This window comes from Callorhinchus milii, unplaced genomic scaffold, assembly GCF_018977255.1.
Source record: "Callorhinchus milii isolate IMCB2004 unplaced genomic scaffold, IMCB_Cmil_1.0 Scaffold4, whole genome shotgun sequence".
NCBI classification, from domain to species: Eukaryota; Metazoa; Chordata; class Chondrichthyes; order Chimaeriformes; family Callorhinchidae; genus Callorhinchus; species Callorhinchus milii.
Window position 1 is genome coordinate 44,232,263 of NW_024704745.1, and position 20,052 is coordinate 44,252,314.

The window sequence follows — 20,052 nt, forward strand, 5'->3', positions numbered from 1 at the left end:
CAAGTGAATGTATACATACTGTATTATGTTGCACTGAAGCTTAGGACGGTAGAGAATTTGTGAAAGAACCGAATGAATATTTAGAATGGCTAAAAGATATTAACAACTGAGGGGCTTCCCGAGAACTACTTAACTTGATCCACTTGCTGACAATCAGCTGGGATATTTTAAAATTGAAATCTTAATTGCAAACATCACAAGTTATTGTCAATATAATAAGTAGTTAAGCAAATACCTGTTTTACAAGGTTGAAGAAAGTGAGCGGCCGACTCATAATTCGGACTGCTATATTTGTCAAATGCTCTAGAGGGCAGCATTGAAATACAGTAGAAATGAATGAAATATTTATAGAACCCCTTGATGCAAGATCAATCTGAACTATTTATTACAGGTTAATGTAAAAACCAGAAATGGAGCTCGAGTAAGTGACAGATGAAACTTTTCAACATTAGTTTCACCTTTATACCATTCCACTTTTTGCATGTATTCTAGTTTAAGAACAGTAAAGGAATCATATATTTACCTGACATCAAATTGTACAGTTCACTTCCCTCTGCTTAGTATCTATTCCTAAACCAATAAATATGCATTTACGTGGGAAACTCTAATTTGAGACTGTGCAGTGTTCATGCATGAACATTAGCCTCCTGGGAACAAAGACGTCAACGCAGTCAGATTATCTGATGCAAATTTCATTCTGAGAGCAAGCAACTTACCACACTGTGTGGTTGGAATCACAGGACAGTGATGGCTGATGGCATAGAAGTAGGAACAGAAGATGCACATTCTAACACACCTGGAAACATTCAAGTTTTGAATATCCAAGCCAGATGGTTTCACATATGTATACCATTTACACCTAGTGTCTGGAATCGAATGTGCACTCTTTCTCTGGAGGTTGTCAGGAGCCAAGGCTTGGGGACCCTGGAGTGCGTGTTTGGGTATTACTGGAATTTGCCTTTGAGAGCACTGTCCAGCAAACTTTACGTTGCTTGTCCAAGTTCAACTCAGATCACCCTACCCGTTTGGACTTTGGCTTGCAGGGGTAACAGAAGCCAAGTAGGAAGGTGATATGGAGTAGTAGCTTCTCCAACTAATGAGCCAAACTTGCTGGTTTGCCATTAATAGTGTCCTGGAGTACTGCGGACACACCTGGTTCAGGAACTGAGCCAACAAGACTGCAACAGAAGATTTAGCTAAATCCAACTTATTGCCAAGCACACCACTTTTGAGCCAACATAGCTCCAATGAGGCCCTGTTCACCTCCTTTCTTCCTCCTGGCCTTCCTGCAACCCTAAAAGGGGAAGCTATTCTCTTCTCATTGCAAATCAATGGGAGAGAATAAATCCCCAGGTTTCTCAGTGCACTTGCCTCACCTGGGTTCGATTCTTGGCAAGGCGAAATGTTGGGCAAGTTTCCTTACTCCACACACTTCTGTTTACCTAGCAGTAAGTAGGAACCTGGTTGTTAGTCGATTGGCAGTTCGCTTTTCTGAGGATAATAATTTCTTCAAAAATAATAATAATAAATTGGTCACTTCAATCCATGAATAGTTGTGGGACACTGCTGTGTACAATTGTCTGCTGCGTTTCGCCCACAATATATACAGTCAATTCACTTTACAGTATATTTTGTAAAGTGTTTTGAGACATCTCAAGGATATGATAAGGCGCTATATCAAATACAAGGATTATTATTATTTATTACAAATGTCCTTCATCCTATCCCTTTAGATATTCATTATTCCAAGAGTAAAATGGATACAGAAAAATTGCTTGGGCCTTATTGGGCATTTCATAATTAAAAATGAAGAACTATACGGTGACAATTGTGGCCTGTTATTTGTTAACTACCCCAGTGAGAATGATCATCTTATCATAATGTTAATATATGCCAATGAGGCCAGTTGATAAGTAAAGACTAGTTGTGGATGTGAGCTCCTCTCCTTGACTCCATCGCAATGGCTTGTCTGTGTCGACATTGCTCTGGCTGGCCGTTGCTGGAAGGTTTTGTCAGCTTTAAAAAGTAGTGATTTGGGTATCAGATTTGCATTGAAGTGCCAGTTAGTGGGATACTTGCTTAACTTTTTTTTGTCAGTTATCAAATGGTTATTTTGAGCAGAATAATCTATCAAAACCAAACTGTCAAGTGCAATCCTAAGTAAAATCCTTAGATTGTGAGGCTCATAACTCAGTTCTCTAGCTCTTATTCTGTTGCCACTTCATATTTGAAGAAATTCCAATCACCCATGATTGAACATGAGATTTTTGCTCTTGCTCCAAGCTGAACCAGAATGAGAACTCAATCATGTGGGAAAAATACCATCGCACTGTGAGCTCACCATTACCACCGTCCCTGACCCGTGTAAACCATACAAAAACTTGTGTCCTTCCACTTAAACAGATTTTCTGAGTGTTATTGAATTTCACTTCTGGTCATCATGAAAAAAATCTGTGTATGGTACAAAAATACTGTGCATGCACTTTATGATGATGTGGGGTCAAATCTGTTTCATAACACGGTCTTTGTGTTAAAGGAACACATTAATGGGATCCAAAACATTACCCAGTGACAGCAAACCTGCGAATGAGGTTCAGCTGATCGTACTGATCCTGAGGCTTCATATTCCTGTGGGCTTCAATCTTGAAAATTCATCCCTGCTGCTTATTGACATCTGAGGCTACAAGATGGAGAGATCCTGCAGCAAATTAGACCCCATAATCTCTAACTAAAGAAATTCAAGGTCTTTGTAGGATTCTACAAGCTGGAGATATATGGGTATGGATTGCTCCATACCCACAAGAAACCAAGAAGGCTCAACATTGATAAAACTTACAAAAGGCCTCCTGTTAAGCTGCTATTAAAAGGTCTTTGATGTTACTGAGTAGCACATTTACTGCTACGGAAGGTGCTATAAATTTTAAGATGCCTTTCACGCAAGAACATTTGCGAGATATTCAATGGGGATCGTTACTGTTTGTTTCCTGTTCTAATGGGTGGGAAAATCTCAAACTGTTTCACAGTTCACAGTGATCTTGTATGCATTGTGGCCATGGAAATACACTGTTGGCTTGTTCTGGGAGAGAACTATGTATTCATTCTGTAGACTGCTAGAAGGAAGCACTCATTTATTAGATTTTAATGACCTCTATATTTTAAAGGAAATCAAGATACTTTCTTCATATTTCTCATCATAAGATTCGGTGGGCATGAAAATACAGAAGTGAGCCACAATAATATTGCTTTAATGACATTCTTGAAAAACTAAATAACAATATCCTTGCATTTGATATAACAGTTTTTATGTCTGGAAGACTTTTGAAATGCCTCACAGGATTTTACTGTAAAATGTAGTGACTGTGTATTTTATCGGCAAACACGATAACCAATTACAGCAATGTCCTAAAACTGTCATGAAATGAAACACCAATTTAATCTGGGGGATTGATGGCCAGAATACCAGGAGAAACTCTCTTCTCTTTTTGAATAGTGCCATGACTTCTTTAACATCCACCCGAACAATCAGATGGTATATCGGTTTAATGTGTCTTCGGAAGAACAACGCCTCCAATGTACAATGTAGCACATCCTAAGCACTACATTGTAGTGCCAGCCTAGACTTTATGAGGGCAAAGACTCAAAGTGAGGCTTGAACCCATAACAGTCTGACTCAGAAACTAGAGGGCTACCAACTGGGCTAGGCTCACACAATGGGTATTTCAAATTATGCTGTTGTATAGATTTTATTTTCCTCCAGAAATGTGAACAACCCCCAAGGTTAGGAGTGATGTATTTCACTTACCCTCTAGTAGTTTGTTGTTTCATTTAGTCCTTGATTTACCTGTCCCGTGCAGATAAAATAAAGAGGTGACACACTAGAATTGTTGTATTTCTAACTATCCTAGAGATAGGAATCTCAGGTCCTGACTTTACTTACTTATTATATAATAATAATAATCCTTGCATTTGATATAGCGCTTTTCACGTCTTCTAGACCTCTCAAAGCACTTCACAGACTGTAAAGTGAATTGACTGTACATTTGTGGGTGAAATACGGCAGCCAATTATGCACAGCAGTGTTCCACAAACAGTCGTGGATTGAAGTGACCAATTTATTATTGTTTTTTTTTGAGGGATTATTATCAGGCGTGTGGAGTAAGGAAACTTACCCAAGGTTTCACCCGGCCGGGAATTGAACCCTGGTCTCTCACTTGCAAAGCAAGTGCTCTAACCACTGAGCTACAGGACTCCATGTATATTTGTATGTTTGGACTCTAGCCAAGATAATGTTTGATTACAATAATGAAAAATGATATGGAGTTGAAGCTTACCAGAGTTTATTCTGTTGCTGAGATATTTTCTCGAGAAGCATTTTTGTTCTTTCCTAGGTATTTTAGATATATAAAACTCTTCCCTCCACAAGCTGCAGATCATCCAGAACTCTGCGGTTCGTGTCCTCTCCTGTACCAGGCTCCATGACCCCATCACCTCCACTCTCGCCCGACTCCACTGCCTCCCCATCCCCCAGAGGATAGAGTTCAAAATCCTCATCCTCGCCTTCAAGGCCTCCATGGTCTTGCCCCTCCCTACTTCTGGGACCTGCTGACCCCATATCAACATGTCCACTCCCTCTGCTCAGAAGGCTCAGGCCTGCTCCATGTCCCTGCCCGGCCTGCTCCACCATTGGTGGTTGGGCCTTCAGCCTTTCTCCTCCCATCCTATGGAACTCCATCCCACATTCCCTTCGCCCTGCTCCCTCCCTTGCCTCCATCAAGGTGCATCTCAAAACCCTCTTTTTTAACCGAGCCTTCGGCCACCATCCTACCCTCTCTGATCCCAACCCCATCTTGGGTCCAAAAGTCCAAATCCCTGACTATCCAGTGCCTTGGGATGTCCTCCTGACCTGAAAGGCGCTATATAAATGTAATTTTGTACTGTCTATAAGAATTACCCTTGGTGAATGAGAAATTTCTAGTTTTTGTCTGGAACACAGAAGCATTAAGGCATTAAACTAAATTATTTTTGCTGCTTTATTTTGTTCATTAATTACAGAAATGGTTTAACTTGTCACCATGATTATTTGCTATTGATTTATGGACACTTTGATTGAAACACTTTGTCTTTTTTTTCATTGTTAGTCTTTTGAGTATGACAAATGTATGTTTCCTCACTTTTTTCATTGATATTGGTGAAGAAATTTCAAAAATTCTGATTATTTAACAGGTTGTGTTTTAGTTTATTATTAGGAACAGCTATCGCCATTCAATAGTGGTTTTAGATTTTAGTTGCATAAGAAACACACAGCTGAATACCACCCACAAAACATTAAGAATAACCATCATAATAATATTTCTCTTGATTCCTACTGAGCTACAAAAATTAAGCATAGCATTATTCTCAAATCCTTAGATGGAGGTGTATTTGGCTCATTTGATTGAACAAATAATTTTCTTTCTTTCCTTTTACCTTTAAATCCCTTCACAAATTACTCCTCTCAATCTATGCCATCTCCATCAGTCCCATTCTCGTGTCTATGCCCTCTCTTGCTCACTTCCTCCATTCCACTAGGCCTCCGGCCACTATGTCTGCTCTCTGGAACTCTCTTTCCAAATCTCTTTGCCCCGCTCCTACTCTACATACCTTCAAAACCCTTTTCAAAGCCTTATTCTTTGACTTTGCCTTTGATCAACAACATTTTCCTTCCTTTTCTCCCTGCTGGGTTTCCTTATTGTCCCGTTGAAGTGCCATCTTCATTGTATGTGAAAACTTTAAAATAAGTGCAAGCTGTTTGTCTTACGAGTCTTTTTATGAGGATATTTCCATTGAATTTACCATTTTGAAGGTTGGTGGTTCTACTCTGATTTTTTAAGCTGTGTTAAACCAATGTCCCTTTGTTGAGCTAAACCTTTATCATTGTAAATTGCAAGAGATAGCAAAAAATTCACTACTTTTAGCGGTCAATATATTATCATTGCCAATGTCAAAGCTAAATCTGAAAACCACATATTCCTGACCAAGAAGGTTTACGGAAAAGGTAGCAAGAGATCATTTTAAGGTTGATCAGAATTTGCTTTATGATTTTCTTAGCACAAGGCAAATGCTTGCAAATGAGAGATCTGTTGACACATCCACTGGGTCCTCTTCCATGGGCTTCAGCTGCGTCAGATAGATCTCTGAGGAAAACACTCAGTTTTCAAGAGAGTTGCAAAAGGATGTCTGCTCTCCAGGGTTGTTTCCAGAGCCATCTGCCCATATAATCTATGGCATGCACCTTGCGCAGACATTTAAAGCTCCTCAACAAAGCTAGCAGGTTTTGCTCCATCATTTACTCTCAAAGAAGAAATCAAGTAATCAATGGATTGTAATAATCCTTGCATTTGAAACAATGTTGTTTCAATTTGGAGTCCTGTAGCTTAGTAATTAGAGAACTCGCCTTGCAAGTGAGAGGTTTGATTCCCGGGCAGGGTGAAAGATTGGGCAAGTTTCCTTACTCCACACGCCTGTTTACCTAGCAGTAAATGGGAACCCAGTTTTAGTCGATTGGTGGATCGCTTTTCCGAGAGTAATAATTCTTCAAAAAAAAGAGAAAGATTGAAAAATGATAATAATTTGGTCACTCAATCCAAGACTGTTTTTGGGATGCTGCTGTGCGCATTTGGCTGCCACGTTTCGCCCACAAAATACAGTCAAGTCACTTTACGGTATGTTCTGTGAAGCGCTTTGAGACGTTTTGAAGATTTGATAAGGCACTATATCAAATGCAAGGATTATTATTATTCCATATTATAAATTGTTGAAATGCCCCAAAGTGCTTCACAGGATTACTGCAAAGTGTAGCGACTGAGTATTTGGGTACACAAACATGGCAGTCAATTGCACATAACAATGTTCCACAAACAGCCGTGAAGTGAATGACCAGTTTTATCTGGAGGATGCTAGTCAAGATACTGAGGAAATAATATAATTTTTCGAATAATCAGTCCTGTAACACACGGATTCCTGAAATAATTACTGCCAGGAGATTTTTTTTCATCCACCAAAGTAGTCAAATGCAGCCTGACTTTAATCCATCCACACTCAAGGCTAATGCATCTAAAAGCACAGCCCCACCTTAACTGTGTTGCTCCAAGTCTCTATGATGACTTTGAACTCACATCTTTGTGCTCAAAGTCAAAATGACATCAAGAATCAACATATTGCCTTCAACTACATCATCATTTCTTTTATATGTGTAAAAACGTACTTTAATGAATACTTCATCAATGTGACCTCTAAGGTTCTTCAACTGTGACATGTCAAAAGTTAATGGTGAAAAAGATAATCAATCTTTGCATTTGATATAACACCTTTCAGATCAAATTGATGCACAGAATTTACTGTAAAATATAGTACTGTGTATTTTGTGGGCAAAATAACTGTGTAAGTGACAAAAGTTGAACAATTGGTAAACTTGTCAACATAACTTGTGACTTTGGATTTACCTGAAGGTAATTTTTGCGTAAAAGATGCAGTGCTATGTTAAATCTGTTAGTATTGGTTTATAGGTGATGAATTGTTTCATCTGTTTGATCTGTTTATATATGTAATCAGTGGCCCATGAAGGTTTTACCCCTGCACTAATGAAAGTCCCTGTTTATAAATGAATGTGCAGATCTTCACAGTCAAATTCTGTGAAGTTCTTTGAGACATCTCGATGATGTGATAAGGCACTATATAAAATGCAAGGATTCATTATTATTACTATTCTCTCATATATGATTAAATTATATGTGTCAATGTGGCCCAGAGTGAATACATTTTTAAAAAACATATGCATCTTAAATTTCGCATAGTTTTATTCATTATTATGCTAACATAGGAAACTAGAACAGCTATATTATAATTGCACTGTATTCACCTTTTCATGGTAATTAAAAGTTCTGCAGAATATTTGAAGGAGTGAAAGTAAACTCAAGAATAAATGGTCTATGTTCTATTTGTGAATCAAAGATTAAAAGATGGATCTTGTGGTTCTATTAAAACACAGGGTCTATCTTCTGTAAATTCTACAAACAATTTTTGTAGTTAAACTTTTCAACAACAAAAAAATCAACAACTTCTCATCACACATAAGCTAAATTCATGAATGACAATTTCAGATACCTGCCATGTGATTGATAAGAAGCAAACCTTTTTCACCCATTTCTCCCTTCTTCAAGATGATTTATTTTCTCCCTGGAAATATATTGAATTTTTTTGAGTAAAGTGATAAAATTCTACTTAAAATCACTGTTGAGCTCATTTTTCTTTTTTTTGGTGGGGGGGTTGGTATTCAGCACACAAGGTTGGTCTTGTCATTGTAAATTACTTCAGATTAGCTCAAGGACCATCTATAATGTACTTCAAGAAAATAAATGACTTCTAAATTAAGCTTGCAACATAGATGAGGGAAAATGTAATCTCTCCTTAGTGAATTTGCAGCAATGAAAAGGCCTACTTTCTTTAATTCAAAAATCAAGCTTTCGTTACATTCTTTTCTCTAGGTCAAACTTATGCCAAGTTGTTATTAACTACAATAATTATGCCATGTTTTGAAAAAAAATTATATGGAATATTTCATATAGTATCTGGGGAACTTGAAGTAGCTTATTTTTAGATGCTGCAGAGTTTCACTGTCAGAACATTACTTGGATCAATTTTGACAGAGTTATGTTCAGGGTTGTCTGTGTGTAGTACACATACATTGTGGTCAGTTGGTTCAAAGTAATGAGAGAATTGTGATAGATTTACCTACAAATGGGAGCACCGTGACTTTGTGATGTTCTATATTCCATAGTCTGTCATTAATACAGGTTAAAAAAGTGTACTACATGAACCATTGATTCCTGAAAAGATTGATATCTCCAGTGATTAGGGTGTTTAATGACAAGAATAAAGCTGAAACTAATGAAAAAAGCATATGAAAAATTACAAAATGTATAACAGGGAAGAAAATGAAAGTGCATCAACAAGCGTGGGAAAAAAGTTAAAAATATGATTAGGATGGTACATGGGAATTATGAAGAGATAATGTCAAGAAACATAAAATTTAAATATTAAGGTGTTTTATCAGCATGATAGTAATGAAAGCGTAACTAAGCTAAGGATAAGACTACAAAGGAGAGAAAAGAGAAACTCACAACATGGCTGAAATACTAAAGCAGAATGACAATAAAAGTAAAGGAATAACACACGGTGCAGGGATAGAACAGGAGTAAGGATAAGAAAAAAAGAGATACTAGATAAATTAGACATATTTAAAGAGGACAAAGCGGCAGGATTGGACCGAAGCTTTCTTTCAGGAAACTTGGGAAGGAAATAACATAGCTGAGGCACTAATATATATATATATTGACCTGAGTTCAATTCCAGGCAGGGCGAAACCTTGGGCAAGTTTCCTTACTCCACACGCCTAATAATAATCCCTCCAAAAACCAAAAACAATAATAAATTGGTCATTTTCAATCTACGACTGTTTGTGGGACATTGCTGTGCGCAATTGGCTGCTGCGTTCGCCCACAAATCTACAGTCAATTTACTTTACAGTGTGTTCTGTGAAGCGCTTTGGGACGTCCTCCTGACGTGAAAAGCGCTATATCAAATGCAAGGATTATTATTATTATTATTATATTTAAAAACTCTGCAGAGAAAGGAATTACGTCCGAAACTAGTAGATGGTGAATGTACCTATTCATCATTTTTAAAAAATGAGAAAGTGATAATCCAGAAAACTACAGGCTAGTTATCTTAATGCCCTAGTGGGCAAGATACTGGAGTCTATAATAAAGGAAGGAATAACTCTCAGTCTGGTTTGGATAATTTAAGCTTTGTGCTGGGTTTTCGTGTGTGCTTTTTTGTCTGATCATTTTTTAAGCTATTATTTGCTTATAATAATAACAGATTTAGAAATTAAATCTGCGTGAAAGTCCACTCTAACTTTTAAAGGCTTCCCAAATATGAAACCAAAATTGGGATTTTAATCTTAACTGTAAACTAGCGACCCATAATTCTGTACAAAAGACAAAATATTGCAGATGCTGGAAATCTGAAATAAAAACAGTTGCGAGGAACACTCAACAGATCAGGCAGCATCTATGGAGAGAGGGACGTGAGTTAACATTTCAGGTCTCCATAATTCTTGACCTTGACTGTCCAGGCCTTGAGACGTCCTCCTGATGTGAAAGGCGCTCTATAAATGTAATTTTGTGGTGGTGTTGTTGTTGATGATCTTTCGTCAGAAACTGACAAAACACCATCGACCTGGAATGTTGATTCCCTTTCATCTCTCCATAATTCTGTACAGTTTCTTCCTGCTAATCCCTGTTGAAAATAAGGTTGTAATATTATTGTACTAGTTACGTGATGCCATATGCTTTCAAGTTCCAGGTCGCTATCTTCCTTATTAGCCCAATCACCTATATTGCAATGTCTCTCCTGCGTTCAGCATGCCCACAGGCACAGGAGCAAGAAGAGTCAAAAATTAACATTTAAATAGAAAAGAACACCTCATATTAGCATTAAAAAGAAGATTAACTGGCAGTAAATTTAAAGTAATGAATACCAGACTTTGACTTTGTGCACTTAGGGTCAAAAAGAGTTCATTTGAGGCTCATTTCACAAAACTAGTTGTTCTCTGGTAACGTTCAGAAACGACTTCAGCTTGCCTTTCACTGCTTAGTCAATGTTTTTTTTGGTTCACAATATATACATTCATACTGGTAACAGCTTTGGCTGTTCAGTATCGGAAATAAGACAAAGGTAGTGGTATATGACAAGGCAGTAACACACATTAGAGTTCAGATGAGGTCATAACTTAAGTTTTACTAATGTCACCTCAAATCCGCCAATTGATTATTGTGCACATATGATGACCGACTCGGGAATGCAGAATTCTTTTGTAGCGACCTTCTCAAAATTGTTCACACCACAACATATACACAGTCACATCACTTTACAATTACACTTTACACTTTACTTCCTGTGAAGTACTTTAAGACAGCTTGATGATGTGATAAGGTGCTATATCAATTGCAAGGATTATTGTTATTATTAAAATCCTGGGTTTGCCCCTGTTTTGGGGTGTGGTATTGGTTTAAAGAAACAATCATAGATATTATCGTGCTACCATATATAATGTTTTAATTTGACATAGCACCTAAAGAATTGAAACGTCTCACAATTCTTCACAGGTTATTGCTGCAAAGTGTAGGAACTGTATTTTAGGTGATTGTGAGAATTTTTGCACAACATTTGTCCACAAATAGTCGTGAAGTGAATGCCCAATTGATTTGGAGAATTGTTGGCCCCACCACTGGCACTAGTCATGTTTATGGGATCTCGATTTAACATTTCTCCTGATGTTCAGCACCTCCGATATATACATGGCAGTGAACTTAGTGGGATTGTAAATGCTATATTCACTATCTCAAGTTGCAAATACCAACTCCTGTGGAATCAGAAGTGTGCCAGACCAACCTGCAGGAACTCCACTCTGGAAGAATATCCTAGCAGAGTGTGTGTCGGTGTAATGCACTTCTGGATATTTGTGACTCTGAATCACTTCTTGTTACTCAAGGGAACAAATACAGTATTTTCAAACCCAGTGTTGGAACAACTGTACAGAAATGAAATTGAGTATGATATTCTCAGACAGCAGACACCTTGGCCTTTATCATAAAGGAATGATATTACATCTCTCATCACAGTAGTATTAACACTTGTTTCACTAATTTGAACTTTACAGGAAAATAACAGAATTTGCACACCTTACTTATTACTGAAGTCAGCAGTGATTACCCTCCAAAGTAGGACAGTACCTTTGGACATTGATGCATTTGAATCATAGAACCATGAAAATCTACAACACGGTACGAAGCTGTTTGACCCATTCTATTAGTGTCGGTGTTTGCTGCTCCAATGAAGCCATCTATCCTAATCCCAATTCCCTGCTCTTTCCCCATGCTCTCTAATACTGTTCCTCTGCATGTGTTTATCTAATTCTCTTTTAAACACCCCAATTGACTCTGCTCCAACAACCACCCCTGGCAAACCATTTAATCCCCTTTCGCATTCCTAGATATAATTTTCAATTCATGTCTGCTTGTCCTTGAATCGCTTACCAGGGGAAATAGTTCCTCACCATTTATCCTCTTAGATCCTGTTATTATTTTAAAAGACTCTATCAAATCGATCCTCTACAGCTCTAACAGGAAGAGACCTAACCTCTCCAACATCTTTTTAAAGCTATATCCATTCACCTCTCGTATCATCCTCATGAATCTTAATCTGCACTCTTTCCATAACAGTAATATTCTCTCTGTGGTATTATATGTGAAACTGCACAAAATATTCCAGCTAAACCTAATATGGTAAAAAATCATCGTAACTTCCTTACTTTGGAATTCAATGTACTTGTGTACAAAATTCAGATTTATTTTCCCCTTTTAAGAATCTTTGCCTACTAGTAATTCTACTGTTTAAGGTCTGTAACATCTTTGTACCCCCAAGACCTGCTGTTCCTCCACTCCATTGAGAATTCTATCACTTAAGGTACATTTCCATTCTCTTGTCTTCTTCCCAAAACTGCTACTTTCAATTATTTTATATTGAATTCTGTTTTCCACATTCCACCCACCGCTCACCTTTTAATATCTGCCTGGAGCTTGTTAACAACGCTTCCTAATTTAATATGATCCACAATGTGTTTTGTGGAGAGAAGAAGGCCAAGTTGATAAGCGGAGATGTGGGGATGGAGGAATTCAGTATTAAGATGTTATTGCTTAAATTACTTTAGGGAGTCTCAATGCAGAGCTTCCCCAGGAGTAAGAGTGAGTGGGATGAAGCTCATAATTGGATAGGTTTTGAGGGAACAGATTTGATGGGCCAAATAGCCTTTTCTTTTTCCATGTTTTCTTCTGCTCCTACTGTCACAGTAGAGTTACATTACATATCTTCCACACTTTGTAGAGACTAATTCAAAACTTTTGTGTTATAAAAGCCTTCACAAAATATAATTTGTTGTATTTGCACTACATGAACATGCAAACTATGGTGTCTAATTTGGAATATTTCCTTGTTTAGGAATTCTGTTAGAATTCTCATTGTAGATTGAGTCAGATCAGAGTTTCTATGAGCTATCATGCATGATATACTGTGTTACAATGACTACCAGAAGAGATTCCCATTTGCTCAACTTGGATTCTGTGTTAAGGAATCCCATTAAGAAAAAAACATAAATGAAACCCAAATGGTATAATCATAATAAACTTTACATTTGATATTGGGTCTTTCGTATGAGGAGATCGGGACGTCCTCCCGACGTGAAAAGCGCTATATCAAATGCAAGGATTATTATTATTATTATTATTATTATTATCACCTCAAAGTGCTGCACGGAATAAACTGGAAAGTGTAGTGAATGTATTTTGTGTGTGAATGTGTTGGCCAATTTGCACATTGCAATGTTCCACAACAGCCATGAAGTGAATGACTAATTTTGTTTGGGGAATTGTTTATTTTGTGGTGAGTGAGGTTAGGCCCCACTCACCCCACACCCAGACAAATTAGACTGAATCCTGTTCCTCAAATGGGAATGTAGGATGTCCCCCAGAAAAACTCTTCCCCACTCCCCACTATGGTTGCTGTCGTAAAGTGATACACCACCACTGACTTCATGGTAATGTTGCAAAGTCTCATTTTACGTTTATATCTCACGGGTAAATGTATTTATCTGGATTGGTCATAGAGGCTGTTATGATCTGTCTCTCTTGTCATACGTAGAATTACTTTGCAAGATCTTGAGAGGCTTAGATGAAGAAGGCCCTTCAGGCTATTTGATTTCATTCTTCTATGATACCTACATGATCAGTTTCCCACAGCACCAAGCTGTTTTTAAATGAAACCAGCATCTTGTATGGTGATACAACCTATTAGCCACGTATTAATAACAAGGCTCATGCCTATTTATCCTTCCTTGCTAAAAAGCACCATAGTTTAGATTGACAGATTCTTGGGCAAGGTGGAATACATGTTTGTTAGTCTTTGTAACAACACAGAAATCAGCAGAAAAATGGTAGTTTAAAATAGATCTTTAATTTATAGACAAAGACTTGGATATGATGAACAGAACATTAAAAGTAATATAATACTTTCTAACTTCTTTCAGCCTGTAGCAGGTTTGATTACTCTTGTTCCCTCTTGTAAGAATAAAGATTAAAGAGGTTGATATACATATTGTTCTCTTCTCATATCCCATCAAAGATTCCTGATCTTTAACATTCAAACAGACTTGACACCTAAACCGTTGATCTCTACCCTCCCCGATCCCAACCTCCAGCTCGGGTGCGAAACACTGACTGTCCAGCGCCTTGGATGTCCCCCCCGAAATGAAATGCACTATACAAATTGAATTTTGTTGTTGTTATCACTTGTTATGCCTATAAATACACCAGTCACTACGTTGCAAAGTAAAAATCCAATGAAGTGCTTTGAGATGTTTTGACAAAGTGATAAGGCGTTATATACAATGCAAGAATTATTATAATTATCTTCCCAACTGCAGAGAATTATTGTGCATACTTAACTATCTATATATTTAACTATTCAATTGGCTGCCTTGTTTCACCCACAAAATATACAGTCACTCCAGTTTACATTATATTCTGTGAAGTGCTTTGAGACATCTCAATGATGTGATAAGGCACTATATCAAATGCAAGGATTAGTATTATTATTATCATTATATCCAAAGCAACCTCTTCCAGCAAACCAATTTCATTCAAGAAATAGCCAAAAACATATGAGACTTAACAAATAACACATCAAAGATACAATACATGAAATTGATCAAAAGCAGAATAGAATAGTCGAATACATTTTAGCAAGATAACAAATAGCTTTAACGGTACATATACGGATCAAAGAATGAAACTTCCTGCTATTGCAACCTACATCTCACAGATTCATATATTCCATACCTGTGGAGTTTGTGATAGTGACCATACATCTGAATAAAATAGACCTGTAATTTGGTAGTGTTGCCCCTGAGAGCTCCAGAACAGGACAGTGGAGAATGGAATTGTCATTTTGAGTTAAGGGTGAAAATTCAGGTTAATTTGAACTTCACATTTGATTTAAGAAGGTCTAAAATATAAATATTCAGAGTGCCACATCTAAACCTGGAGGCAGAAATTCCATATGGATCTAGATTTAGATTTTTTTCTTAGTATTTTAGACTATGCAAATTTTTCAATTCTTAAATTCAGTCTTAATTCTGAAGTCAGAAGTCGATTTTCTGCCCTTCTTAAGAACTCACAGAAACACTGACCTCAGAATTAAGCCTGAGTTTAAGATTTTATTAAAATTTGCACTCTCTAAATGTTGATGTCTGAGTAAATGGTTGCAGGGATTAAGTATGACACATTTAAGTTTTAATAATTATGAATCCTTTTGGGAATCCCACAAATTCATACAAATATTAATACTGTTAATGTTCAAACTAAAATCATCATTTTTAAAAGTTGTATTTTGATTTAAAACAACAGTTTACCTCATTTACAGTGAAGTTGCATTAATTATCTTGAGAAATACAGAAACAAAAACTATTTTGTGCTCACATACAGGAAAATATTATAAACTGCTGAAGTCTTTCAATATAAAACATTATCATTTTTTTGGACACATAAAAATAATTGCATGTAGAACTGTACAATATTAATTGTTAGTGATAATAATCCTTACATTTGATATAGAGCATTATATTGTTGAGTTATCTCAAAGCGCTTTAAAACAGTAAAGCAGGTTTTACTGTGACGCATAGTGACTGCATTTGTAGGTGACAGGAATCAAATCAGATTTACAAATTGTCTTTTTTACTGCAACTATCATAGGAGCAAGCTTTTATCTCTTATACATTGTTATGCCAATCAAAGCAAAATGGCAACATACAGGTATGTACATAGCAAGACCTTTTGGTCAATGTGCACCATCAATTCTTAAGGAGAGTGGTCAACATGAACCTGGAAGGATCAAATTGGGCAAGATTTAGACAAACCAGATCCTAATCGATCTGCCCTGTGTTGACCCTGCACTGAAAGTCAGGCTGCACTGTGCTGACTCCACACTGGAAGTAGAGTTGGCTTCACTGTGGGCATGTCTATTTGCCAAGGACCCTTGCATAAGGACCTGGATTAAGCAGTTGGTTCTGAGCAAGCCTGGTATTGGACTATTGGTGGCTAGCATGTAACAAGCTGTCCTGTAAAGGTCCTTCCACAATGTTGAAGGCAGAAGCCCACCAGATAGCTATTGAGGAAACTCTGAGGCTTGCTGGAAGGGGTTACCTGGGGTCCAAGGTCATGAACAGATGTTTGTTCGTCCAGGGCTTGGAGTTCACTTTGATTGACCTACCGAGAGGCAAACAGCTACTGTTAAGCTCCGCACCTCCAAATGGTGGAACCACTGCTCAATGGGAAGGGATGTGAGCCCGAGCTGTGGACAGGAAGATGGTGGCAATGCTATCACGCATTTCATACCCACTGTGTTGCCCACCAGGAAGCTCATAGGGAGTTCCGGGCACCTACCATCCACTTAGTGAGGCTCAAATCTGCACTTTTCAGATGTCAAACAAGGTAAGCTGGGTCTCCTTGGAGCTGAACCGGCTCAAAGGTGACACGTTTGATGAAATATTGGATTCAAGCCAGCCCTGTGTGGTGGTCTTGGTAGTCCATCCCTGATCGAGGCGGGTCTGCAGTATTTCAAGGCACTGCTGATAACAGCACAGCCAGCCTGGCTCATCTGCAACCTTTGGAAGGGCAGACCAGTCATTAAGGGCAAGGAATCTTTCCACTCAGCTCTCGTTAACCCTGCAAGCCAAAGCTCTAATGGGTAGGGTGGTCCTAGCTGGACAAACAGCGGCAAAGCTTGCCAGACATAGATAATGATTCCACTCCACAGCAATGTCGATGTTTCACCCCAATGAGCAGAAAATGATTGAAGAAGAAATGGTTAATATATTCTGGTCTGTGAATACCTAAATTTAGACCTTGTGGATTTTAAGGTCATAGTTCCCAATATTTTTTCTATCAGGAGTGAAGAGCCATATCCGTAATGGTGTCACCTCCAATTAGTGTCCTCAGGGAATGAATCCAAATTAGTATTCACATGTGGTTTTCACTCATCTAGATAATGAGTTCAATATCAAGGGACATTAATTAGGTGTGACGCTGAGACCAATTCAATGAATTCAGTTCCTTCACAGACCTCTGTCATGTTAAGCTCGTCAGTGAATTGAGTAAAGTCAGAACATCAGTGCAGCAGGAATAATTCTGTTCAAGCTATATGAACAAGCGCAGAGCAAGTTGCCGAATGAAAACAAAAGGCATCCACTGGGGATTCAGCAAAGGAAAATGCTCAATAGCTCGCCATCAATGTTAGCCTGGCTCAGTTGGTAGCATTCTCTCCTGTGAGTCAGAAGGTTGTGGTTTCAGGGCTTGCCTCATACTCTCAGTTTAGGCTGTCACTCTAATGCAGTTCTGAAGGTGCATTGATTAGTTGGAGGTGCTGTGGGATTTTGCTGTGTGCAAATTGATTGCTGTGTTCACCTACAAATAAACAGTAATTTTACAGTAAAATCTTGTGAAGTGCTTTGAGATGTCTTGATGACGTGATATGGCACTATATCAAATATAAAGATTATTATTACATTACTACATTACAGTTATATTAAGAGTAAAAAAAACAAGTGAAGGAATAGGACCACTGAAGGTGGGTTCGGGAGAGGATATGACAAATAATGCTGCATAGGCTGCATTAGTCCTAAATAAGTTTTTTGTATCAGTTTTTACGAAGGAGGAGAAAGAGAACTTAAGGAGTCCTGTAGCTCAGTGGTTAGAGCACTCGCTTTGCAAGCGAGAGACCTGAGTTCAATTCCAGGCAGGGCGAAACCTTGGGCAAGTTTCCTTACTCCACACGCCTAATAATAATCCCTCCAAAAACAATAATAAATTGGTCATTTTCAATCTACGATTGTTTGTGGGACATTGCTGTGTGCAATTGGCTGCCGCTTTCGCCCACAAATATACAGTCAATTCACTTAACAGTATATTCTGTGAAGCGCTTTGGGACGTCCTCCCGACGTGAAAAGCGCGATATCAAATGCAAGGATTATTATTATTATTAAGGATGCTGCAGAGGAAAGTTGCAACACTATTCATATCACTACCAACATGGTTACCAAACAGCTGTGCAAATTTAAGGTAAATAAATCTCAGGGGCTGGATAAATTGTATCCGAGGATCCTTAAGGAACTAAGAGAGGAAGTCGCAGAAACCCTGGCACAAATCTTTCAGAAATCACTGAATACTGGAGAGGTGCCGTGGGACTGGAGAAAAGCAGATGTCAAATGTTCTATTTTTAAGACAGGTAACAAAAGTGACCCAGGAAACTACAGACCAATAAGTTTGACATCCATTGTGGGTAAAATTATGGCAACTCTTATTAAGGATAAAATTATGGACACCTGGACAGAAACAAAATCATATATGATAGCCAATATGGTTCATGAAGGGGAGGTCTTGCCAATCTAATATACTGGTTGACGGTGTGACAAGGGAGCTTGACAAGGGTAAGGCTATGGATGTTGTATATCTGATTTCAGTAAGGCCTTTGATGCAGTTCCTCTTGAGAGGCTGATACTGAAAGTAAAGAAAGCGGGAATCAGAGGAAGTATATTACAATGGATACATAACTGGTTGACCAGAAGAACCCAGTGGGCGGTGTTGTCATCAGACTGGGAAAATGTTACCAGTGGAGCTCCACAAGGGTCCGTTTTGGACCCTATTGTTTAATATTTTTATAAATGATCCGGAACTCGGAGTTGGAAGCACAGTGGCTAAGTTTTCAGATGACACCAAGTTAATGAAGGTGGTGGTAATAATAATAATAATAATAATAATAGATTGCAAAGCTAAACAAAATAGGTTACAGGAAGATTTGAACATACTTGAGAATTGGACAGACTGTTAGCAGATGAAATTCAATGTAGAGAAATGTAAAGTACTTCACATGGGGTCAAAAAAACGAAGAAGGGACTATTATTTGAATGAAAGGAAAATAATATGTACGGAAAATGAAAAGGACCTGGGGGTATTGATTGACAATAAATTGAAGCTTTCACAATAGTGCTCTGTGGCAGGGAGTAAAGCAAACTAGACGTTGGGATGTATCAAAAGATCATCTAGCATTTCTTATGTTCTTATATTGTTTTTATTATCACAAGAACTTGCTGGTGACTAGTCTTATAATACAAAGGGAATATTTCAGAGTTTAGAAACATTTTAAAGAAATAACTTGTATTTTTGTAGCACCGTAACATATTGAAACATTTCAGCGTGTTTCACAAATAACTATCAAGTGTAGTGACTATATTGATAGGCATTTGTGCTGCCAAGGCTCTACAAAGAACTGTGAAGTGAATTATCAATTAACATGGAGGATTGTTGGCTGTAAGACAGAACAAAAAAACAAAGTGGCAGGAAGTGTGGTTAGAGAAAATACATTTGAAAAAGAACTGATTGTGAGCCAACTTTTTGTCTGCATTTATCATGGGATTTCCCGTAAGAGATGCAGAAAAATATATTTGTTGGCCAGTATTGGCATTATCTAGTGAAGACCCACTGATGGGAACGATGGCAAAAAATCTGGAAAAAGAGGAATTTGAAGAACAGAAGCTGAGAGAGAGAATACTCACATTCAATCTCTGGTCATGAGGGTTTACAAAAGACTGTTTTCAGTAATGGCCTCAGCATAAAAAAATCATTACTGTTTAAATTCTAGTTAATTGCGGCAAATAAACCTGTAATTACTGAACTGTTTAAGCAATGTTGCGCTCTGATTGTAATGACATGATATGTTCAAATACAAATGTCATTTCTCTTTCTCAGAATATTAAAGATATTGTGATTAAATTTGATCAAAAGATATTAATGTAAAAATAAACCAGATGTCCTTTTTGCAAATGTGTCCTTGACATCATTCTGT